The 27,428-nt window shown below is 33.1% G+C and overlaps 1 protein-coding gene across 13 annotated transcripts in view; it reads right to left on the bottom strand.

Moving 5' to 3' along the window:
- Nucleotides 1–27,428, bottom strand: part of ZEB1 (zinc finger E-box binding homeobox 1) — a 201,222-nt gene that overhangs the window by 115,700 nt on the left and 58,094 nt on the right. For 3 of the 13 annotated variants that reach the window (XM_074324717.2, XM_074324718.2, XM_074324719.2), the window contains one exon: nucleotides 5,224–5,367. The exons of the other annotated variants lie outside the window; for them this stretch is intronic. The gene's annotated coding sequence lies outside the window, so the exon portion shown is untranslated. The remainder of the gene's footprint in view (nucleotides 1–5,223; nucleotides 5,368–27,428) is intronic. 13 annotated transcript variants of the gene reach the window in all.

The raw sequence follows: 27,428 nt of genomic DNA, 5'->3' as shown, positions 1-27,428 counted from the left end.
ATTATTCACCTATTTTCTTGGGGTTCAGTTACTCTTTTTGGAGGTAGGATTTGAAAAGAGAAAAATAGGATGTAAATTAAAATAGATAATTCATTTTTCTTTAATCCATCTGAAATAATTTATCACACAGTCTCATACGTTATTGAGGGGCCATTTTTAATGTAACACCCAGCAACGATTCCAGGCAACAGGTAGAACAGAAAAAACTATTAGCAAATCAACTGCTCTCATTTAGGCTGGTATTCTCAAGTTTAGTTAATTCAAGTTAAAACTTTTTCCTTCTAAAAATAAGTACGTTTTTTAGAAATAAACTTTAGTTTTTACAAGTATTAAATTTCAAATGAATGAAGGCAAGTAACTTATATTCTTTGAAACTCAGTTTATCGATGAAGTTAATGACATTAGACTAGATTAGTAGTTACTCATCAAATCTTTGTTACAAAACCCTTCAAGAATATGACGAAAATTATGGACACTCTTCCCAGTGAAAAACATGTACATACAAAATATAATTACAATTTCAAGGGATTCACAGACACTTTGAAGCTCATCCAAATATCACTCAGTAAAAAGGAAGCTAGTGTATACCCAGAGTATTTTGTAGCTTTAAATTTTGTTTCAGAAATAAATTTAAAGCCTTTACAGAAAAGGATGCCAGTCTTGAGAATAAAAGTGAAAACCCAAACAATTCATTAATTTAATCATTGTGGTTAAAGATATCAGCTTGAAAAGGCTGAACACCTTATCTATACATAGTGTAGGTGTTAATTTGACAAAATAAATCGTATCTTAGACATTAGAAGTTAGGCAAAATAAGATTCTTACATAAACTTAGGATATTTCTAGACGTGGAAATACGTGAGATTCACAGCTTTCATGTGATAATAAGTTGTCTCCTCCTAACCCCACCACTGCCGCCAGGTTCAATTCCTTCTTAAAGTGAGGAAGAAAAGTATTATAATGCAGGTTATATTTCAGATCTTTTAGGTGACTATTTTGGGGGAAGGAGAACACTTTCAGATCCTTAAATTTCTTACTTAAAAATATTTTTTGGATCACTGCCAAAAAAAGATACTTACCTGTAATTCTTGTTCTCTGAAGGAAATGCAGTAATTATAAACATCCACACTCTTGGGTACATTCTCCTAAGTGTGAATGGATTTGGAATGCGCCATGACTTAAACTGAAGTACTAAATTGCCAAACCACACTGGCAGTTGGATCTACCTGCCTACTTAGTAATGAAGCAGAGCTGTCACCTATAGTCATTCACCTGGTGAAGGCAAGTGTTCCCTCTGAGAGGAAGTGTGGAGCTGGGGTAATTACTGTCCTTAGAGAACATGAATTATAAATGGTCTCTCCTCTAGAGCTTAAGGGGGATAGAGCCACTACTAAAGAAGTTGTTACATGCATTAAAAATGGTACTAAAATTCGAACATTAAAAATGTTTTAAGCATAAGAATGGAAAGCTGCTCCTTTGTAAAAGAAGCCCTTAGGAGGAATGAGAGCTACTGGTATAAGAACTGACTGGTTGTTGACTGGGTCAGGATCCAATGGTCAACAACAGAGCAGACAAGTACAAGCGCTTAAATACTTGTAAGGAAGCTTTATCCTGGCATTTAGCAATCTAATATTTTGTGTTAATACTCGCCAACTTGAGAGTTATGTGACAGCTGCAGTGGTAACCAAGTGGAAGGAAAATAACTTGCAACAGCCAGGACCCTGAAAACTGCTGAGATTATCACCAAGGGTGAACTGTTTTTCATAAGATGTGATACTAGTAATGTGCTGTTAGACAATTTATATTTTATAAACTCTAGTAACTAATAATTCAATTTATGAAATTTCATAAACCTTATAGCTTAATGTAATAATTTAGACATAAAATGTTTAAATATGTAAAGACTGAGCCCCTGTCATATAAGCTCCTATTTTGTCTGAAACATCTTAGAGGATTAGTAAGAAATGGGATACAGATAATTTCTGGTTTGCATACTAATTTTCAGAGGGTTATCAAAATCCTCTGCAGAGGAAAATTCTCTATCACCTAGTCCTAGAAGTTTCTAGGCAGCCTGATGTCTTCTACTCAGTTAAACCAGGGTAGGATTACCAGGTAAAATACAGGACACCCAGTTAAATTTGAATTTCAGATAAACAATTTTTTACAAGTATGTCCCAAATATTGCATGGGACATAATTACACTAAACAATTATTTGTTATATAACTGAAATTCAAATTAAACTGGGCATCCTGGTTTTTTGTTGGTTTTATTTAGTGTTCTGCTAAATCTGGGGACTCTAAACCAGAGGAGTTCACAGGGTTATCAAATGGACTTCATAATGGATGATACTAAAATGGGAGCTCCACTCTTGTTCTAGATCTGCACAGTCTAACATGGTAGCTACAAGCCACATGCGGCTATGAGCACTTGAAATGTGGCTAGTTTAGTCCAATATGAAATGTTCCCTAAGTATACGATATACATCAGATTTTGAATGCTCTGTATGAAAAAAAGTAAACATCTCATGAATTTTTATATTGATTATATTTTAAATACATTTTGTATTATATAATATAATTATAGTGTAATAATTATATATAACAATTATATGCAATAATAATTATATGTATTATATATAATATATTACATATATTATATATTATAAAATAATAATAAAATAAATAATTATATATTAAATTATATATAATTATATATAATTATAATTATATATTACATACTATATATAAAATTTATTATTTATTATACTATATAATAAATTTATAAATAAATATAAATTATGTTAAATATATATTTTAGACATAATATAATATTTTAGAAATATTAGGTTAAACAAAATGTAATTAAAATTAATTTTGCCTGTTTCTTTTTACTTTTTTAATGTGGCTACAAAAAATTCCTTAAAATTACATATGTACCTCATATGTGTGGCTTGCATTATATTTTTACTGGACAGTGCTGACCTTGATGGCTTCAAGGAGAGGGTTGGGCTAGAATTTCTGTTATTCCTTCCCTAAAAAAATCAATATTGGTAATCACAGGGCTATCTCTCTCACCTCCCTCTAGCTATTAGAGTAGGTAGAGAGCATGATCATACCAAAGGAACTACATTTCTAATAGGCACTGTTTTCCATGGATTGGCTATGATCCTTTTAAAACAAATAAACAGTAGTATGTACCTGTATATGTTGTATGATTAAGTATGTCTATGAAAATATAAAGATCAATCTTCTCCTAGATCCTAGTTCCAATGGAAGACTCCCTCAGTGCCATTATGTTGGGTTTTCATTCCTATATATTATCAAAATTATAAAACAACAGTTTATTTTGTTGCCTGATAAGTTATTTATAAGAATTGTTGAGAAAGGATCTTATTTTTGATACTCCAGATTTCAGTGGTCCCCATTTTATATATGCATACATGCTACATAACTGATTTGAAATTAGAACACTAGTTCTAGAATGGTGAAATAAATTTTTCTTTTTACAGAATATGTTGCCAATACTATCCTAAGACAAATATTTTTTTAAAGTGGGGGGCTTTTTAAATTTAAAAATGCAGTTATAATAAAGCTTTAGTTTATGTAAGAAATAATAATATGTTTAGTTATTCTTATATCCCATCTTACATTTTCAGTACGTAGGTTTAGCTTTTATTCAATTTTTTTTTCTCAACTGACCCAAACAGTGAAGGCATTCATTCATTCTGTTCCATGAAGTTATGAAGCTTAAAAATATTTAACATACTCTCACAAATAAAAATTCAAAAAATTATATAGAGAAGTTATCTCTAAATATCCAATAATTTATATTTCTTCACTAATATACCCTCTATGTACTTTGGAGATTTACGTCTTTTAAAGGTACCTGCAGTTACAATAAGCAAAACTAGTTCTAACTCCTCAAATATTACCATACAGAAGAGTAAATTGGTTCTCAAGGTTTTTTCAAAAAAAGTCTAAGTTGTATTTTTTCTCTCATTCAAACAGCAAACACAAAGGGGTTTATTTTTCCTCAATATCTTTTATTACATAAATATTAGAAGGACAATTGTTTTGAAAAGACAATAAAATTTACCATAAACAAAGACAGCTACCAGATAAAAATTAGCAGATTTCTCCAAAATTTAATTGTTCATAAGAAGTTCACATTTTGTAGAACTAAAGTTTCCAAAATCACTTAGATTTACTTTCTTCATCAGCACTTCAGCACTCACTTCAGTTCTCACTGCCAATACTACAGTATTCCAGTGATTATACTGAAACATTTTGTTAGATATTTAGTCTCTTGGTGGCAGCCAATGTTATTCTAATCTAGTACTAATCTACTTTTAATGCTGATGACATTTTCAAAATCAACATGCTCCTTGTTTTTCTTCATAGCCAATGAATAACCAAATGACAATTTAATTTAGGATTGGTTTTTTTGAGAGGTGTCAATAAATTGTACAAAAGAACAATAAGGTTTTCTGGTGTTAGAGTTTAGAAGTAAAGCTGAGACATTATTTATCCTTCACAAGGTTTCCCTGGTGGACCAATTTACATAGTCTTCATTTTCTGAAGACAGGGAAACATTGCAAGATAGGAAAAACACTGCTGATTTTAAGTGATATTTTTTTTTATTAGAATCTGACTTAAGAAATTTTATGATCATATACCTAATAAAGATTGAGAAGAACTTTGCTCCCATACTTTCTGAAGCTTAATAGAGATTAAAAAATGGTTGAGGGATTTTCTCTGAAGTAAAGGTAAGAAACAGCTTCAAAAAGATCATGAAAGCAATTCTTCAAAGCTAGTTATTCAATTTAAGCTAATATGTCACCAGACTACTTAAATGCTGTAACTGTTTAAAACTTCTTGAATGTAAATGTCAAGATATCCAAGAAGAGTTCTTGATGAGAGATCAGCCACAGCAGTTATTAAACTGATTTAAGATGCAGACTGAACTGAAAGATAAGTCTTACTATAACTGAGATTTTTAAAAAACAAAACGAAAACATCCATATATCCCTAGGACATGCTTTACTTCTAAACAATGAAAACCATCTCTTTATAGATGTGTGTGATGTTCTGTCCACAAGTGGCTGCCTAGACCCCCTTCTGTGAGAAAGTCTGATGGTCTCAAACCCTCAATGGAGCATTCCAAAACCAGTCTTGCATTAGGAGCTTGGGCCCATGAATGTGCACTCACTACACAGTGCTTACCTTTAGAGAACAAGGTGGTTGACACAAACTGATCAAGTTCTCACACCCCGCACCTCCAAGAACACTGAAAAAGATCTGCAGATCTTTCTTGGTGCAGGAGGGACCTCTTTTTAATCTTCTTGTGGTGGAAGTTTTAAGATTTTCCTGAAGGATGAGAGAAGAGTAAAATATTATACTGAGATTATACCATCTGGTTCAAGTTTATCTATCCGTATTACAAAAAGTAGGTTTTAAAGAAAATAAATTAGGTAAATTCAATGGCATTCCAAGAATCACATTCTCGGTTTTCAAAAAAAAGTATCTTCCCTAAATAATGCTGCATGCTTCAAATATTATTTCTTAAACCCAAAACCTAAAGTGGCTAGTTCAACTTCCATCCCAGCACCTAACTATCAGTGGGAAGTTGAGAAAAATAGGGAAAGATCCTGGGTTGCCAAATGACCATAGCTGTAAATTCCATTTAAAAAAATTAGTAAAGCTAAACTCATTAAAAAGCAATGAGTTAAACGAACCTCGAAGAAATTTTGTCCTATCTCTATAAATCTGTATTTCCAAATAACTACATATGCATTTCTTGAAAACTAACAGAAAAGTAGGAGCTCTTAACACAGAAAAGTTGTGTTAAATACCACAGAATCATATATGAAGTACTCTACTAGAATGCAAGCTCCCAGAGGAAATGGGTTGGGTGTGTGTGTGTGTGTGTGTGTGTGTGTGTGTGTGTGTGTGTGTGTGTGTTTAAATAGTCTCAAGTAGTTCCTGGCACATAATAAGCACTAAAAAAATGTGATACAAAGAATATTAACCAATTAGTCAATATTCTCAAGGTTGCAACTTGCATAAAATAAAACAATCAGAAGCCTACAAATGTTCTGAGCAGTTTCAAAATGTGTTATATAAAAGATATTAACAATATCAACCTTTAATTACATTTTAAATAATATATTTTTAAAATGCTATGTCATAAAATATTTATGAGAAAAATATAAATATATTATTGCAACCCAAACTCTTGAAAAGGAATGGAATATTTTAAGATCAGGAAATCACATGCTGTACCTTAAAAATATATTACCAGATATCAAATATAAGAATAAGAATATTAAGATAGATAAAAAGTAACATGCCTTCTTAACACTTTAGTATTATTTTTCATCTTTTGAAGAGGTCTATATAAACTAGGTAATAATATGGTTATCTATCTATAATTCTGCCTAAAAAATTCTGCCTAAAAAAAGTAAATCATTACTGTATTAAACTGAAAGCAGGAGATAACCAGTCTATCAGTATAATTTTTCATACTTATTTTAATATATGTTTCTTCAATCTTAAAAAAATTAACAAGAAATGCTGAATACTACTCATTTATTTTTCTGTAACTGATAAACTATTACTAAAAACAGAGATTGATTTCCTTCAAGTGTTTTCCAACTCTTTCCAAATTTGATAAATTAGGGAAAAAAAGAATAAATGCTGAAATCAGTAACAAATAGATCAATAATACTGATAAAGGACTGAACATGTGTGTATAAATACTTAATCCAAAATGCAAGGCCACTAGAATCAGGGCTATTACAAAGTATTAGATTCCACTTGACCTCAAATTCCACAAAATAGAATCAGTCCTCAAAACAAACTGGATACAACATATAGAATATTTTATTTTAGGGTATAGACAACCATTTAATGTATAGCCAAAACCACAATAAGAAAACAGGTAGTAAATTTAGGATTTATGTTTCCCCCTTATCATTAAAATAATGCTTTAGCTGACACATTGTGCCTTGACTATAGTAGTACAAAGCTTTCCACATTTCACAAATAATTCGATTTAATAGCTTGTATCAGGAAATCAGGCTTAAAACGTGAAAAAAAAAAAGGAGATTTTAAAACAAAATTTTAATAGCTCACTTAATTTAAAACAATTTTCCTATTTGGGACATCTTGTAAGCCTCTGAAACTAACTTTAGGGGTAAGGGATGAAAATAGTTACAAAGAACTACCTTGTTTCCCCAAAAATAAGACCTAGCCAAACAATCAGCTCTAATGCGTCTTTTGGAGCAAAAATTAATATAAGACCAGGTCTTATACTATAGTAGAATAAGACCAGCTATTATATTATATTATATTATATTATATTATATTATATTATATTATATTATATTATATTATACCCAGTCTTATAGTAAAATAAGACCGGGTCTCATATTAATTTTTGTTCCAAAAGACGCATTAGAGCTGATTGTCCAGCTAGGTCTTACTTTCTGGGAAACACGGTAAGTGCAACAATATGACAACAGGAGCTTAAAAGTGGTAAAGGAAAATACTAAATTGGAAATTTTGCTGAAAGGAAAAGATTCTGCGAGCTGGTTGAATCTCCCAGGCCCAGGAGGTAAAACGAGGAAACAAGTTCTCTGGATAGAGGCACTGACTAGGAATTTCTTTAAAATCCTTACTCATTTCGTGGATAATGGATCTTTTGCCTCATTTCCATTAGCAGGAAGGGTGAAATCTAAATTTACCACATTCAGAGATTTAGTGTTCATTTTTAAATTCCACTTGTAAATAAGTATACATTATTAAGCTATACTAACAACTAATTTAGGTTCCATACAAAACTGCCCTGAGCAATCTATTTGCTCTTTTTTTTCTTTTTTATCTTGACCAGTGTCTCTCATACTGTGCAGTGAAGGCCTCTTTTATTTCCATTGTGGACCCATGCTCATGGACTACACCGCTCATACTACATAAAACTCGCTAGGCAACTTTTTAATAACCAAACTGGTCAATCCTTCAGTGAGATAAGACAGGTAATTTACTTGGATGACACAGAAATATCACCTTGCTATAAAAGTTTCTAAACAAATACTGAAATTGAGAGGAAGCATTTGGTCACAGACTGATAAAACCAGCATTAGTCCACTGCCCATACTTTATGAAGTGCTGATCTAGGTTACAAATGTAGGGTCTTAGGATACTGTTCCTTACGCTTTTATACTGAATCCAATTTCCAGTTTTAATTCATTAGTGACCTTAGGAAATGATTGACTAATAAATTATCAATGCCTTGTTCCAGTATATTCCTTTCATCAGTTCTTTCTGCAGCACTGTGTAACAGAACTTTTTGCAATGTAGAAATGCTCCGTATCTACTCTGTCCAGATGGTGAACATTAGCCATGTGTGACTATTGAGCACTTGAAATGTGGCTAGTGTGACTAATTTTTTTTTTAACGAGAGAAAAAACAATTTAATATATGTGCATAGGAGAATCATAATATGATGCTCAGATCATAAAATGAGGCTCAAAGAGATGAATGAACTAAGCTGCTTTTTACACTTTTTAGACAAAGAAACAATGAATTTGTAAGAAACTGACAGGACAAAGAAAATCAATGTTCATTAGAAAGTAATCTAAGCAAGATTTGAGTATTCATTAGTGAGGAATCTAAACAAACTTTGGTCTTGGGTAGTAAATTAGTAAAAGTGTTAATAAGGCTTGTTTATACAAGCTTTCCAATCTGGATTCTTTTAACTCTTGTGGTAAGTTTGTCTCTCAGCCCTCTGAAGGACTAAACTTTAAATTTTACTTAAGTAATATTTAAACTGCCTTATCCAGTGAGTGGCCACCATATTGAACAGTGTAGTGCTGGAGGGCTGCATTCTTTTCACTTGACCTTGTAATTAGCATTTTTAAAAAAATCACCCATTTCCTTCAATTCTACCACACACAAAAAAAAATACATATATATATATTTACTTTAAACATACACATTTATATTTATTAATTATTCCTCAATAAAGATTTTAAAAAGCACTTACTTTTGGAGTCAAATCTTATCTAGGTACTTTCTCTCATTCTCTCTTTACTTCTTGCTCCCTCTCTCCATTTATTTATTTATTTATTTGCTATGTCAAAAATGATGGCAATGACTTAAAACTAGTGTAACTGTAAAATCTGCTATACAAACTGAAACACTTTCAAATATGTAAAAGGGATTATTCATAATTACACTAGGACTACAGGTGAAAATGGGGACACATGGTTGCCCATCTTAAACAATCATATAAGGGCTAAGGTAGCCCAAAGAAACATTTTTGCATTTTTGAAACAGAGAGAAAAACAAATGTAGTACTGGCCTTGCCATTTACTACACTTAAGCAGTAACAAAAGTGACATTACCGTTTTAGCTATCTTATATTGAGAAAATTATTTCAAAGCATTTAAATGACACTTTCTTGTAAATTTATTTTGTTTTTTAAGTTTTTTGGGGGTGTTGCTTGAATTTTTAGTAAAAGTATACACAATTTTTGCTTTCTATTTAAAACTTCCTTTTAATAGGTTCATTTCATTTCATGCATTCTGAACAGGAAGTCTTTTTGCTTCCTTGTACCAAGAGAAAGAGTGGCTTTAAAAAAATTGGTAAAATATATGCTTGGAAGTTTGTCTTATAAAACCAAAATGGTAGTGCTCTTTGTATGCCTTTAATGTAATCTCAGTCACATTCTGCTAAGTAATGTTCCCAACTGTTAACGTTTATCTTGCAGGGGAAGGGCAGCCACAGGATTAAAAGGAGACAAGCTGAAACCATGCAAACTGTTATGTGGGATATCTGACTTAAAATTCTCTCAAGTTTTACAGCTTTCTCCAACGAATCTTGCTAATCTTTTGTTGAATTTATTTGTAAATATTTGATAGTATTGAAAATTACCATTTTCTGAAATTTTATACTCTAATTAAGCTGATACATACAGATATATTTGTGCATTGACATTCTCTCCAGCAACCTTTCTAAGTCTGCTTATTAATTCCAAAAGGTTATGTCTAGATCCTTTTTGAATTTCAACATACACAATCATATCATTTTTGAATACTAGCAGGTTTTTTCTTCTGTTTTAAACATTATGCCTTTTTTTCTTTTCTCATTTTACAACACTGGACAGAGTCACCTTGTACACGTTAAAAGAACAGTAACAGTGGACCATTCATATCTTATTCCTGATAGAAAAATGGAAAATTTTTAGCATTTCTCCATGTTTACTGGTGTAAACATGGTGAAATAAAGGGAAAGGAAAAGAAGTAAAGGAAATTCTACTCTTAGTTTGCTGAGAATATATATCTTGAATACATGCTGACTTTCATCACTTGTGCATTTATTCATACGGTCATAGGATTTTTTTCCTCCAATCATCTATTTATTAAATTTATTGGGGGTGACAAAATATATAGGTTTCAATCATATATAATACATCATCTGTATATTGCACTGTGTGTTCACCACCCAAAGTCAAATCTTCTGTCACCATGTATTTGACCCCTTTACCATTTTCTACCTCTCCCCTCCCCCTTTTCCCTCTGGTAACCACTAAACTGTTGTGTCTATGAATATTATAACACAAATATTTTAATTGTGAATATCACTTTCTATATGTACATATAGGTATTTCCATACTTGTCATCACAGCATATAAACTTCCTAATTTATTTTCATTTATACCTAACATTTCTTCATATTTCTAGAACTGCACTGTCCAATACTGTGGCCACTAGTTCCATGTGAGTATTTAAATTTAAATATTAAATAAAATTAAAAATTCAGTTTTCCAGTTGCCTTAGCCACATTTCAAGTGCTCAGGAGCCATATGTGGCTAATGGCTAACCATTATTGGACAGTGCAAATTACAGAGTATTTCCATCAACACAGACAACCATTGGACAATTGTTTTACAGTTTTCAAAAATAATAATTTAAGACAATATAGTATTTTACATTAACGTTCTGTAGTCTCTAAATTGGGCATTTTTCTACATACATGATTTATAATTAACATAATGTTTATTTCTTAAATTCCTACAAGTGAAATATCTGAACATTACTGCAACTCTCAGCATATATTCCTGTATTACCTTCCCAAAATTTGGTTATTATTGTTTATCTTATATAAACAATATAAAAAGAATATTAGACTTCTTTTTCAAAAAGTTGGCTCTTTTAAAACAATGAAAAAATTGTATCTCAAAGTCATTTTATTTTGTAAGTTATAAGTGGATGAGTAAATGTTTTTCCCTCACATTTTTTATTATTCATATTTCTTTATTTTCAGGATCTTAATGTCATATTTTTGTTATTTATTATTAGGATATTGATGTCTAAATCTGCACATTCTACAATATAAATTATTATAGTTAATATTTTCTTTGTAACTTTTGGTGCATATATTTTCCACAACTTTCTGTAATCCATTTATGTATAATATTTTAACCCAACAAAATTTCCAGTATTCAAGTACATCTTTACCTTGGTGAGTTCTACTAATGCTTCAAATATGAGATGTAAAGGTGTTTTTTTATGCTCCTTTTTTTTTTTTAACTCCTATAGTTGTATAAAGAAGGATGAAAACATTTATTTGTCTAATCAGTCTTGCAGTTACATCACTAAATACCACTACCTAATACCACAGAACAAATATTCTGTAAGTGGCCTCTCCTTTAGGAAAGAATATTGTATCATACGAGGTCAGACAATTAAATTCGTGAACTTGTTGCAACGATGTTGCTAAGCTTTTTTGATATCAGAGGGATTATTCATTATGAATTTGTACCAACTGGACAGTTAACCAAGTTTAGTATTTGGAAGTGCTGAAAAGGCTGTGTGAAAAAGTTAAGACAATCTGAATTTTTCACCAACAATTCATTGCTGTTGCTTCATGACAGTGCACCAGCTCACATGGCACTGTCTATGAGGGCGTTTTTAGCCAGTAAACAAATAACTGTATTGGAACACCCTCCCTACTCACCTGACCTGGCCCCCAATGACTTCTGTCTTTACCCAAAGATAAAGGAAATATTGAAAGGAAACATTTTGATGACACTCAGGACATCAAGAATAAGATAACAGCTCTGATGGCCATTCCAGAAAAAGAGTTCCAAATTGCTTTGAAGGGTAGACTAGGCACCAGCGTCGGTGCATAGCTTCCCGAGGGGGGGACTTCGAAGGTGGCTGTAGTGATATTCAGCAGTGAGGTATGTAGCACTTTTTCTAGGATGAGTTCGTGAATTTAACTGTCAGACCTCATAGATGGGACTAATTTTGGATTCCTCATAATTCTCCAATAATCCATGTTTTACAAGATGGGAAAAATGTTTGCTTTGTAGAACTCCCCTTAAGAAGGCAACTGCATTAATTTAGGAAAGTGTGTGAGTAGAACGAGGACATGGATGTGGATAGAAATGTTTTACGCAAAAAGTTACGATAATAATGTGCTGGTTGTATCACCTACTCAGAGTTTTTTTAAACTCATGAAATGCTAAATAAATTTTTGAAACTAGTAAAGGGGCTGATTTCACATCTGCATTGACACTGGCAGAAATCAGGGTGGCACGCAAGCAGAGACAAGAAGTATGAGGTCATATGTCAGGCACAGGAATTTGCATAATTCACAGGACAAGGGGCATTTCTCATGACTCTCTGACCAAGAACACAGGGGTTCCAGGAAAATTTCTATTTAAATCTCCAAGGAGCAGAGGGGTCCCTTCTAGTATCAGGGTTACACATCTATTTCTGTATCATTACTACTGTTTTTCACACTTTTGCTTTAAAAGGTTTTGATATGTAGTAGGGTGACACCTTCTTTGAAGAACCCCTATAAAATAAATCAGTAGGAATTCTAAAAGTTAGAAGTAAACCTAATAATCTGTAAATTACTACTGCCAAATAATGTGACAATATTCTCATGATTCAGAAAGCTCCTTTTCATTTATTTGAATCTTAATGTTTTCAAATGTTAATGGTTTTTTTTGCCACTTTATTGAAGTATGATTGACATATAAAAGGCTATAAACATTTAATGTACACAACTTAATGGATTTGGAGATAAACATATGCCTATGAAACTACCATCACTACAATGAAGGTCACAGACATATCCATCACCTCCAAAGTTTTCTCCCCCTCTTTTCTATTTTCATTATTTTTTATCAAATTTATTATTATTATTATTATTATTATTATTATTATTATTATTGCTGTGTGTGGTAAAAACACTTAACATAAGATCTACCCTCTGCAATTTCAATATATAATACAGTATTGTTAGCTATAGTTAGTATATCTTCAGTACTTATTTATCTTGCATAACTGAAACTCTGTACCCTTTGACCATCACTGTCCCATTTTCCCCTTTCCCCATCCTCTGGTAACAGTCATTCTACTCTCTGCTTCTCTGAGTTGGACTATTTTAGATTCCACATATAAGTAAGAACACTTGGTATTTGTATTTCCATGTTTGTATTTCCTCCAGGTCCATCAATGTTATTCAAACGGCAGGTTGTCTTTTTTAAGACTGAATTATATTCCATTGTATATATATACTACATTTTCATCATCCATTCATCCATGTGGGTTTTTTCCATTTCTTGGCTATTGTGAATAATGCTCCAATGAATGTGGGTGTACAGTTATCTCTTCAAGATCCTGATATCAATTCCTCTGGATAAATACCCAGAACTGGGATTGCTGGATCATAAGCTAGTTCTATTTTTAACTTTTTGAGGAACTTCCTCCATACTATTGTCCATAATGGCTATACCAATTTACATGCCCACCAACATCCTTGCCAACACTTATCTTTTGTTTTTTAATAATAACCATTCTCTAATAAATTTAATAAAAAATACAAAAAAATTATATATGGCAAAAAATAACAGCCATTCTGACAGGTGTGAGATGCTATCTCATTATGGTTTTAATTTGTATTTCTCTGATGACTAATGATGTCCAAGCACCTTTTCATGTACATGTTAGCCATTTGCATATTTTCTATGGAGAAACATCTATTCAAGCCTTTGTCCATTAAAAAAAAAAAAGTATTAAATTTCTGGGGTGACACTGGTTAGGTAAATTATATAGGTTTCAAGTGTACAATTCTGTAGTACATCATCTATATATCACATTGTGTGTTTACCACTCAGAGTCAGTTCTCCTTCCATCACCATATATTTGATGCCCTTTATACTCTTCTACCACTTCCCCACCCCCCTTACCCTCTGGTAACCACTAAACTGTTGCCTATGTCTATGAGTTTTTGTTTGTTTGTCTTGTTCGATTGTTGCTTTCAGCTTTATATGCCACATGAGTGAAGTCATATGGTTCTTGACTTTTTCTGTCTGACTTACTTTGCTTAGCATGGTAATCTCAAGATCCATCCATGTTGTCGCAAATGACAACACGGCTGAGTAATATTTTTTCTCATGACTGAGTAATATTCCATTGTGTGCATGTACCACATCTTCTTTATCCAATAATCTATGTAAGAAGAACACTTTGGTTGTTTCCATTTCTTGGCCACCATGAATAATGCTGCAATGAATATAGGGGTACATATATCTTTATGGATAACTGTTTTCATATATTTTTGGGTAGATATCCAGAGACAGAGATTGCTGGGTCATATGGTAACTTTGTCCTTAATTTTCTGTGGAACCTCCATACTGTTTTCCATAGTGGCTATACCAATTTACATTCCCACTAGCAGTGTATGAAAATTCCTTTGTCTCCACAAACTCTCCACTCTTGTTATTACTTGTCTTGTTGATAACAGCCATTCTAAAAGGAGTGAGGTGGTATCTCATTGCTGTTTTGATTTGCATTTCCCTAATAGATAGTGAAGAGCATTTTTTTATATATCTGTTGGCTGTTTTTTTTTGTCTTCTTGGGAGAAGTGTCTGTTCAGGTGATCTGTCCATTTTTTAATTGGATTGTTTCTTTTTGGTGTTGAGTTGCATGAGTTCTTTATATATTTTGGATATTAGCTCCTTATCTTGTTTGCAAATACCTTTTCCAATTCAGTTGGTTGCCTCTTTGTTTCGTTGATGGATTCTTTAGCTGTGCAGAAGCATTTTAATTTGATATAGTACCATTTATTTATTTTTGCTTTTACTTCCCTTGCGTTTGAGGTAAAATTCATAAAAACCTCTCTGAACCCAAGGTCCATAAGTTTAGTAGCTATGCTCTCTTCCATGCAATTTATTGTTTCAGGTCTTGTTTAGGTCTTTAATCCATTTTGAGTTAAATTTGGTATGTGGTAACAGATGGCAGTCTAGTTTCATTCCTTTGCTTTCCAATTTTCCCAGCACCATTTATTGAAGGGCTTTCTTTTCTCCATTTTATGATTTGGGTTCCTTTGTTGAAAATTATCTGTCCAAATATATGTGGGTTTACTTCTGGATTTTCAATTCTATTCCATTGGTCTTTGTGTCTATTTTTCTGCTAATATTATACCTTGATTTTTTGATTATTGTTGTTTTGTAGCACAAGATGAAGTCAGGGAGTATAATACCTCCAGTACTGTTCTTTCTTCTTAGGATTGCTTTGGCTATGTGGAGTCTTGTGATTCCATACAAATCTGATGATTTTTTATTCTATTTCTTTAAAAAATGCCACTGGGATTTTGATGGGGATTGCATTAAATCAGTATACTGCCTTGGGTAATATGGCCATTTTAACTATGTTGATTCTTCCAATCCATGGACATGGAATATCTTTCCATTTCTTTGTGTCTTCTTCAATTTCTTTTAATAATGTCTTGTAGTTTTCACTGTATCAGTCCTTCACAACCTTTGTTAAGTTTATTCTTAGGTATTTTATTCTTTTTGTTGCAAATTTAAAAAGGAATTTTTTTTTTTTTTCCATTTCATTTTCTGAAATTTCATTGCTAGTATACAGGAACACAATGGATTTTTGTACACGGATTTTATATCCTGCAACTTTACTGTATTTGTTTATTGTTTCTAATAGCTTTTTGGTGTAATCTTTAGGGTTTTCTATACAAAGAAACATGTCATCTTCAAAGAATGACAATTTGACTTCTTCATTCCCAATTTGGATGCTTTTCCTTTTCCTTTTTTCTCTTGCCTGACTGTTCTGGATGGGACTTCCAATGCTATGATGAATAAATAACAGTGGTGAGATGGGGCATTCCTGGCTTGTACCTGATCATAGAAGAAAAATCTTCAGTTTTTCTCCATTGTATGGTATTAGCTGTGGATTTGTCATATATGGCCTTTATTATGTTGAGGTTCTTTTTTCTATGCTCATTTTATTGAGTGTTTTAATCATAAATGGATGTGTATCTTGTCAAATGCTTTTTATGCATATATTGATTTGATCATGTGATTTTTATCCTTTATTTTGTGTGAAAACAACCTGAACTTATTGCCAACAATTCATGGCTCTTGCATCACAACAATGTACCAGCTCACACTGAGGGAGTTTTTAGCCAGTAAACAAATAACTGTATTGGAATACCCTTCCTACTCACCTGATCTGGCTCCCAATAACTTCTTTCTTTACCCAAAGGTAAAGGAAATATTGAAAGAAAGACATTTGGTGACATTCAGGACATCAGGGTAATACGACGACAACTGTCATGGCCACTTCAAAAAGAGTTCCAAAACTGCTTTGAAAGGTTGATTAGGCACTGGCGTTGGTGCATAGCTTCCCAAGGGGAGTACTTTGAAGGTGACCGTAGTGATGTTCAGCAATGAGGTATGTAGCACTTATTCTAGAATGAGTTCATGAATTTAATTGTCAGACCTTCTATGTTGAACCATCCTTGTGCCCCTGGAATGAACCCCACTTGGTCTTGATGTATAATCTTTTAAATGTATTGTTGTATTCAATTTGCTAGTATTTTGTTTAGGATTTCTGCATCTGTATCCATCAGAGTTATTGGTCTGTAGTTTTCTTTTTTTGTGTTATCCTTATCAGATTTGGGTATCAGGGTAATATTGGCCTGATAAAGTAAGTTACAAAGTATTGCCTCTTCTTCACGTTTTTGGAAGAGTCTGAGGAAGACAGGTATTAAATCATCTTTGAATGTTTGGTAGATTTCACTAGTGAAGCCATCTGGTCTTCAAGTTTTACTTTTGGGAAGGTTTTGGATGACTGTTTCAATTTCCTTAGTGTTGATCTATTTAGATTTCCAGTTCTTTGTGATTCAGTCTAAGAAGCTTATATATTTCTAAGAACTTGTCCATTCTTTTAGGTTATTGAATTTGGTGGCATATAATCCTTCAAGCATTCTTGTATATTATGTCATACAAGACATAACTGTCATAACTTCTCCTCTTTCCTTTCTGTTTTATTTGTGTCTTCTCTTTTTTTCCTTAGTGATTCTAGCCCGGGGTTTGTCAATTTTATTGATCTCTTCAAAGAACCAGCTCTTTGGTGCATAACTTTTTCTATTGCCTTTTTGTTTTCTATTTCATTTAATTCTGCTCAAATTTTTATTACTTCCTTCTTTCTGCTGACATTGGGTTTTATTTGTTCTTCTTTTTTTAGTTCTTTCAGATGTAATGGTTTTTATTTGGGACTTTTCTTGTTTGTTGAGATAGACCTGTAATGATGCAAATTTTCCTCTTAGTACTGCTTTTGCTTGCATCCCAATAGTTTTGATATGATGTATTTTCATCCTCATTTGTTTCTGTGTAACTTTTGATCTCTCCTTTTATTTTTTTCTTTGACCATTCTTTAGTAGCATGTTGTTTAATCACCACATACGTGTGGTTTTTCCTACTTTCTTTTTGCAATGGATCTCCAATTACAAAGTACTGTGGTCAGAGAATATTCTTGGTATGATTTCAATCTTCTTAAATGTGCTGAGGCTAGATTTGTGTCTGAACATATAGTCTACCCTTGAGAATGTTCCATGTGCACTAGAAAAGACTGTACAATGTGGTGTTCCAGGATGAAGTGCTCTAAAAATGTCAACTATGTCCATATGGTCTAATGTGTCATTTAAAGCTGATATTTCCTTATTGTTTTTCTGTCTGGATGATCTATCCATAACTGTCAATGGAGTATTTAGGTTCCCTACTATAGTTGAGTTTTTGTCAGTTTCTCTTTTCAGTTCTGTCAGTAGTTGTTTTAAACATTTTGGTGCTCTCTGATTGGGAGCATATACATCAACAAGTGTTAATGTCTTCTTGTTGTATTGTCCCCTTTATCATTATGAAATATCCATCTTTGTCTCTTGTTACCTTTTTTATCATGAAGTCTGTTTTGTCAGTTGTAAGTATGACTACACCTACTTTTCTCTGAATCCCATTTCCTTGGAGTATCGTTTTCCATCTTTTAACTTTGAGTCTCTGTCCTTGTAGCAGAGATTTGTCTGTTAAAGGCAACATATTGTTGATTTTTTTTTTTTAAATCCAAATTGCTACTTTGCCTTTTTATTGGTGAATTCAGTCCATGTACATTTAGGGTGATCACTGATATATGAGGATTTCCTATAGCCATTTAATCTTTTTGTTTTCTGGTAGCTCAGTGTCTCCATTGTTTCTTTACCTTAGTGTTTTGGTCTGTTATTTTTGATGGTATTCTATGTCCTCCCCCCACCTCGTTTCCTCTTTTTTTATGTTATGTGTCTCAGTTCTGGATTTTTGAGTGGTTACCATTAAGGTTATGTAAAAGAAAGTTTCATATATACAGTAGTCCTTTTTCTTCAGCATGCATCTTATCTCCATTCCCTTTTGCAAATTCAGACTTTTACCCCCTCCCCTTTTATGTTTTTGTTGTCACAAAGTATACCTATTTATGCTGTTAATTTCTTAGTTAATTTCTTAGTTGCAGTAGCAAATTGTCTTTTTCTCTTTTATTAATGTTTTTTAAATCTCCTTTATCCTTTATGTTATGTTTAAGTGTGTAGTGCCCTAGTCTGTGTACTGGTTGCCATTTCCTGCTCCCATCTGTCTGTTAGACCTCTTACTCATAGTTTTGTATCCTTTTGTTTTTTTGTTTCAGGTAAAATAAGCTCCTTCAGTATTTTCTGTAATGCAGGCCTTGTGGCGGAAAATTCCCTTATCTTCTTTATACCTGGAAAGGTCTTTATTACTCTTTCATATCTAAAAAATAACTTTACTGGACATGTTATTTTTGGCTGGTAATTCCTATTTCAATAATTTGAATATTTGATTCCATTCCCTCCTAGCTTGTAGAGATTCTGCTGAAAAATCTGATGATAATCTAATGGGCTTTCCTTTGCAGGTTGTAAACTTTCCCTGACTTCAGAATTCTTTTTTTTTTTTGTTAGTCATTTTTGACAGTTTCAATATAATGTGCCTTGGAGAAGGCCTATTAAGACTGAGGTAATTAGGTGTTCTGTTTGCTTCTTGGATTCAAGAATCCAGTTCTTTCCATAGATTTGGGAAGCTGTTAACTATTTGTTTGAATAGGCTGTCTGGGCCCTTCTCTCTCTTCTCCTTCTGGTATACCCATTATTCTTATATTGTTCTTTCTGATGGAGTCATATAGTTCTTCTAGAGCTCTTTCATTTTTTTTAACTCTCAAGTCTCTCCTTCCATCTGCATCATTTCCAGATTTCTATCTTCGATATCACTAATTTTTAACTGGCTATTTCATTCTTCATCTCTTTTACTGAGTTCTTCAGCTACAGAATTTCTATTTGATTCTTTTTAAAAATTTCATTCTCCTTCGTAAAGTATTCCTTTTGTTCATTGATTTTATTTCTAAGTTCATTAAACCGTCTATGTGAGTTTTCTTACAACTCGTTGTGTTTTTTCAGAACTTCCATCTTGAATTCTCTGCCATTTAAGTCACACATTTCCATGTCCAAGTTTAATTTCTGGCGATTTTTCATTTTGTTTCTGAGCTACCTTGTTACCTTGGTTATTCATGGTAATTGATTATTTCTCTTCCTAGGCTTCTATGAGAGTGAATTCTGCAGCAGGTTGATCTGAAGAGGTCTTTCTTTTGTTTTCTAGTAGGTAGTGCTGGAGCATTTTATTCTCTCTTGCCGTTCCAGCTTCTTGCAGAGGAACATTTCCTGGGAAGGTGGCCGTCTCCTTTGTGACCAGGTCACCTGGGTCTCAGGACACCACCCCCATGGGAGGATGTGGTGGGTGACGGGGTGATGGGTTTCAAAGACCCTGAAATCCCAGTGCTGCCCTTGCAGCCAAGTGTAGAGCCACGTGCCTCAGCAGTCCTGGGTGCCCCTGCTGGGATCAGTAGTGAAAGATGGGGGCAGGGTGGGCGGGGCGAGGCCCCCTGGGCTGTTTGTGCCTTTGTTCCCCTCTGAGTAATGGTGATTGCCAGACCATAGCTGCCTCCCTGCCACTGTATCTCCTCCCTTGTCAATGGAAGTAGCTGCAGTATGCATCTGCCAGGCAGGAACTCTCTCTTCAGTTCTCAGGGTTGTAGGTATTTTTCTCTTTAACCTGACACTACTACAGTTTCTTCTGGGGCCTGCTGCTAGCACTGGTAGGTGTGGGGGAGGCGAGCTCTGTGAGAGTGGTGGGAGGCAGGCTCTGTGCCTTTGTTTTCTGCCTGGCAGTGAGGGCTATTAGACCACAGTTGTCACACTTTTGTATTTGGTCTTGGCCCGAGGTCTCTGCTCCGATTGCTGGGGTCAGCCATATTATATGCTGATCACTCAGGCAGGAATGGTTGGGGTCACATAGTGTGTACCTGCAGTCTCAATAACCCCCTCTCCCAGGACCACAGTGAGCTCTGGTCTGTAACCACACCCCCATCTCTGCACTTCTCCCTTCCCTACTCCTCTGTTTGCACCAATTCGCCAACCTTCAGCTGTTTTGATGTGCGGATCTCTTTGAATTATACCTACGCAACTTGTTGTAACTTCAAGAGGGAACCCCTCATATGGCCATATTTCTGACGTCACTCCTTTATGGATTCTTTCTAAAGGACTAACATCTTTTTCAAATGTATTGCTAAGTATTATATTTTGTTTGTTACCATTCTGATTGGGTTCTTTTTCCATTATGTTTTTTAGCTGGTATAAAAATATAGTATATACAACACTTTATTATTAAATTTTTGTTTACAAATAGTTTTAAAGATACTGCCATAGATTTTCCTAATCAATCATGTCACCTAAAAAAATATTTTGGTTTTATTTCTTCTTCAGGTTTTGTTCATTAGCAGTATTAAATAAAAATGGAGTTAGTGGTGGTTACTGAATAAACTAGTAACAAAAAGATGTGATACATATGTGATACATACACAAAACACACACACACACACACACACAGAATGGAATACTACTAGTCAGCCATAAAAAGATGAAATATTGCCATTTCCAACAACATGGATGGATCCTAAGAGTATTATGCCAAGTGAAATAAGTCAGACAGAAAAGGACAAGATCAAGATGATTTCAATCATATGTGGGATATAAAACATAAACAAACAAAACAAAAAAACCCAAACTCATACATACAGACAACAGAATGGTGGTTACCAGTAGAAAAGGGAGGTTGGGAAGGACAAATTGGATAAAGGGAGTCAAATATATAGTGTTGGAAGGAGACTAGACTTCAAGTGGTGAGTGCACAATAGAGTACACAGATGTCATATTATAAAGTTGTGTACCTGAAAGTTATATTATTAACCAATGTTATCCAAATAAATCTAATAAAAATGGTGACTGTTGATCCCTGAATTTATATGATTCTAGCAATATAAAATCATCCCCACCTAAATGTTATTACTCTGCTAGGTGATGTTGTTCAGCTTGTTGACCTAAGGACGTATCCTACTCTTTGAAGCTCAATTCATCACTAGTGACTCATCACAAAGCAGAATATTTGACCAAGAAAAAACAGGAAAAGGTCCTCAACTCCTTTTATATGTTGACTATATAAAGTTATCCTAATACTGACAATGTTCATGAAAATGAAATAAAAAATATCTTTATTTTACAAAAATCCTACAATTACATGGGGACTTAAGTGCCATGTGCTCTTCACATCTAAAGTTACTACTGGATATTAAACTAGGTATTTAAAAGATGATATTAAAAGCTCTAAGTTTCTTTCTAGGATGAACTATTTCAGGGAAATCAAACAGCCATAGTTTATGAGGAAATGTCTTCTTTATAAAAGAATTTCTACTAATACATGTAGAACGGGTGGCTGATTTAAAAATTCATTATCTTGCACACCCTAATGTTAGAATTGATTCAGAGAATAATTAGCAATGGATGAAACTATGAAAGGAAAGGTTGATGGAAAACTCTCAGTGGAGAGACATTATATGCTTCCTGACGTGATACAATACGAAGGAACAGCTCCACGTATGAGGTATTCCTGTCAACCCTCCCCTAACACCAAAATCAAAGCTTAATCTAAATCTAATAAGTATTTTAAGCTAAATTCTAATTTACAGAAAGTTTAGAGGTTAGAGCAATAAGTTATCTAGGAAAGCCAACAGAAAAGTCCAGAATGGTAAATATTCTATGGGATAGTTTACCCAGTTTCTCTAACAAGTCATGAACAAGAAGGAACGAAAGATGAAGAGAAGGAAAGGAGGGTAGAGGTGTGAGAGGGAGGAGGAAGGGAAAATGGTGGAGGGGATTAACAGACATTTTAATTATAGAACAGTCCCAGCAACCAAATGCTGTATGAATCTTGTTTGGATTCTAAATAAACAAACCTAATGTAAAATGACATTTTGAATCAAAAGCAGGGGACACTGAATAGAGAAATAATATCAGGTGATAAAGAAGTATTGTTTATTTTGTTTAAAGTGACAAGGTATTATGCTTTTATAAGAAAAATATCTTTTTAAAAAAATAGAGATGAATATTGAATAATATAGGAGTTAAAAGATGAAGTCTGGGATATGCTTTAAAATACCTGAGAAAAATAGGAGGAAGTAGATGAACCAAATGTGGCAAATTTTTGTTAGTTCTTAAATTTGGGCCATAGATGCAGGGAGTTTATTACACAAGTCTCTCTTGTGTATATGTTTGAAATTTTTTACAATAAGCTTTTAAAAATCAGGCCCCTGGAACATGATCTTGTAACCCAAATATATTCCAATATAAGTAAAAATGGAATTGTTATCTACTAACCTACTACATACCAAACACTCAAAACCTAGACAAAAGATGCAAAAGATATGACAGATCGCCCTGTGACTGGCACAGAGGCGACCATATTCTAAAATTCATTAAAAAATTAAATTTGACTTGTACGTATTGTTACTGTGTTTATGTACATTTGTAGAGGAAAAACATTTGTAAATTCTAATCCAACAGTAACTTAGAAAAACAAAATTTCACAAAAATAATTTGTACACTCCCCAAATAAACTAACAAAGATATAACTGTTTTTAGAGCACATTGAATCAATGCAAAGGAAATTATTTTATTTTATTATTTTCTGACCTCCTTCATATTTCAATAAACTCATGCTGCCTTCTGATTTTAATGGTACATATTACTTGGGTCTGCATTTTCAAAAACTGTCCCATGATTCAAATGACTTGTTCTTTAACCAACTGACACTCCCTTCTCTGAATAAGACAGATTAGTCTCAGCCACATAACAGGAGGTAGTATGTTACAGCCTCACTGTGTTAAATATAAAACAGCATGATGTTTTATACTTAGTAAGTTCAGGTACTCCAACGAATGACAGACAAAAGTTTAACATCCACAGGTTATTTGTATTTATTAATATATGCTCCTCTTAAAAATTTAAATGAACTTTTAATAGGTAAAATTTTCTGAATAAGACTGATTAATTTCAGCCAAATAATAGGAGACAGTATGCTCCAAATAATAGGAGGTAAAGTATATAGCAGATACACATTTAAACCTGAAAGACTTCCTTACATGCCTTGTGTATTCCACCACCTGTTCCTCCACCAGAGAGCAGTCAACACTTATTCCTTTCTTAATAAAAGGTATTCTACAGCATAAGATCGAATGTCTACTTGTCATCTTATTTTCACAGAAATTGTAGAGGTTCTTTTTGCTGGCTCTTGACTTCACTTTTACTGTACTAATGATTACTTAATGATGTATAAGATGTTTCTTCCATATGATACCACAGTAAGCAAATCCTGAAAAATATATTTTCTTTATGTTAAATTTTATTATAAATTTCAGTCTTCTTTCATATGGTTGCACGCTAATACTGCCTCCAAATAATTCATAAATTTAAATATTATCTTTGTTCAAAAATGCTTGCATTCAATGCCCTTGTAACATTTTATCATTTAAAATGCAGCAGTTCACAAATACATGTGTTCTTAAATCTTCTATTAAGCCTATAAATGGCATCTATCATTTTAACTCTGATTTTTTTGTATGAAAAATTATTCTAATTATGACTGTAGTAGCATCTAGTTCAATGGGCAGACCGACCAACTTCTTATGGTTAGCAGGTCAACAGAGCTGGACAACACAGTAGTGCTTCAATGAGCAGCTCCCAACTACTCTTTAGTAGGAGTACATGGTGTTTAAGTGATTTAGGGAGATCATTTCGTAAAGCAAAGAAGTGTGTGTGTGTGTGTGTGTGTGTGTGTGTGTGTGTGTGTGTGTTATACATATGTACATAAATCATGCTTTTTTTCCTCTTAAAATGCTGCAGTCTACTTTTTAATGAGTTTGTAAATTAATCTGAGAACTCATGATGCTATTTGCAGAACTAGAAAGGCCCTATAGCTTTGCAAACAGCAGAGTTGCTAATGACTGCTGCAGCTATTTAAAGTTGGTTTACAAAAAATTAGTCCAAAGGTATAAAAAAATAACTTGGTACCTGTTGAAAATGTTTATTAGAAAAAAACTTTAATCATATAACAAGGAAATCATTTTGAAATTAAAGGAATTTTCATTTCCCTTGTGAAGTTGAAGAACAGTATATAATTTATGTGGGAATATTTGAGAAGTTCTGAAATAGTATATATAACAATCAATAATGTGTTTTCACATGAAGTCATCATGTAAAATACTTGGTAGTATAGAATTCTTTGCTTAGTATATTTGGACATTAAAATACTTCATGAATTTTTAGTTTTTCATTTCAATTTGGAGCAATAATTTGGGATGGATATACAAATATATGTGTGTATACACATGTCAGTGCACATACACACACATACACACACATACATAATGAGTCTAAGATGCTAAGTTAGCCTCATAATCTTAATAGGTTCATGTATCTAAGATCTCTCTGTTTATTAGTGGCAGGGCAGAAACAAGATCTTAGATTTTCTATCGCGTGTCTAAGTGTTCTTTCCATGGTTCTAGTCTTCCCAGAGCCTAGGTGGAGTGACAGCATAACTCTTCTAGGCTGCCATAATATTACTATTATCAAGTGATATATAGGTAGTAAGTTTTCAATAAGCACTTGTTGATTAATTCTATTTAAACAAATTGTGGTTGTGGAAAACCATACTTGTGCATTCAAATAATTTTCTCTTTTAGCATCTTACAATGAAACAAACAGGTCTGTGTTGCAAATGAAAATAAAGACACTAGATTATGAAATGCCTATTTCAGATTTAATTCAAATATTTCATCTGAAAACAATTCATTAAAGTTGCACTTATGATAATTAAATTGAATTAATCCACAAATATATAAATTCTCTTTTTATATAAATAGACATAAGCCATACGATCATAGTTCAAAGCAAATGTCAGATTAAATTTTACCCTGAAATTGTTTTCCAACAAGAATTACTTAGCAAAAATTACTTGATTCTTAAAATATTTTGCTAGAATATCAAACTAAAAGATATAGTAAACAAATGAAGAAACAAAAACTCATAGACACAGACAGTAATTTAGTGGTTACCAGAGGGTACGGGGGGAAAGGGGTGGTAGATGAGGGTAAAAGGGATCAAATATATGGTGAACTGACTCTGGGTGGTGAACACACAATGTGATATATAGATGATGTATTACAGAATTGTACACCTGAAATCTATGTAACTTTACTAACAATTGTCACCCCAATAAACTTAAAAAAAATCTAGATAACAATATACTTTTTTACAAATTTAAAAACATTTTTACAAATTATATATAGAAGTAGATAATGTAATACATGACTATCTTGAGACAGAAAACAATTTGCTTCTTAATAAGGTACATACTAGCAGCACTACAATATGATTAATTTTACAAATATAATGTAGACCTATTATAGAAAGAGATCCTTTGTTGAGGTTTCTGCAGGGAAAAGAATATTTAATTTTGACAGTCATTTCATTCACAGACTTATTCTAATCTGATTTGGGGTTATATCTTCCATGGGGTAAACAGGACACCTGTGCTATTTCCTTTCTTAAACATCAAGGGTCATCTCCATGATGCCTGAGATAAAGTAAATCTCAGGTTAAATGAGATCATCTTGATAACCTTGGGCCTGGAGATGCCATCTATGGAGGCAGGACTTGGAGTGACGGCTCTATTGCTGCTAAGAGGTCCCGAAACTTGGGTGAGAATTTCATTGACACGTTGTTTGGCAGAATAAAGATGACAGCTCCTTGTAGTATAATGTATGTATTTGAAGCACCATTCTGCAATTATTTCAGTTGGCCCAACTCTGTGAATTAGATAGGACACTTACGATGTGAGGAAGTTATCATGATTGTTACTGTTAACTACAACAATAGCGTACAGAGCCCTTTCCATAAGCATTTCCTGTGTGCTAGATACTGTTTTAAGCATTTTATGTATCAATAATTTATTTTTCTGTGGGGTATGCACTATTATTCTCCCCATTTTAAAGGTGAGGAAACTGAAGCACAGAGGAGTTATACAACTTTCCTAAGACGGCACAACTTTTAAGTGTCAGAGTTAATACTCAAACCCAGTCAGTATGATTCTAGACCCAACTTTTTAACCACAATTCAGAAATTTGTAAAGTAGCACTGATACAAATAATTTTATTAGGTTATATGTATAATGCATAATATACATTATAGGCATTATGCATTTCTTATGCTCATATTCACAGTTCTTGGTACCTCAGAAAGTTGAACACCTTTCTATAGCAGTTTCTTGTTTTAAATAAGATACACACACACACACACACACACACACACACACTCACACACTTCTCAAGACTTCTTCACTCTCTAGTAGTTTCTACAATCCATTCTCAAATAATTTTTATCCAATTTTTATGTCAAAATGAATAACCTCATTTCATGAGGAAAGTAAACTGATTAAATGATTAGCATACTATAGAGCAATTCTCAAGGTATCCTTAAGAAAGAACTGCTGTTATTATAATGTCACGAACCCCTATACTTTTTTGTAATTACTTATTTAATATCTATCTTCCTTGACATACTTACTATAACCAGGGGGTCACATCAGTCTTATTTGTGACCATGCCCCCAGTTGCTAGTGCAGTGCCTGACATACA

This window comes from Rhinolophus sinicus, chromosome 1 (assembly GCF_057876585.1).
Source record: "Rhinolophus sinicus isolate RSI-liver-muscle chromosome 1, RSI-T2T, whole genome shotgun sequence".
Taxonomy (NCBI): Eukaryota; Metazoa; Chordata; class Mammalia; order Chiroptera; family Rhinolophidae; genus Rhinolophus; species Rhinolophus sinicus.
The sequence above is the reverse complement of the archived record's forward strand: the minus strand, read 5'-3'. Positions and strand labels throughout refer to the sequence as shown.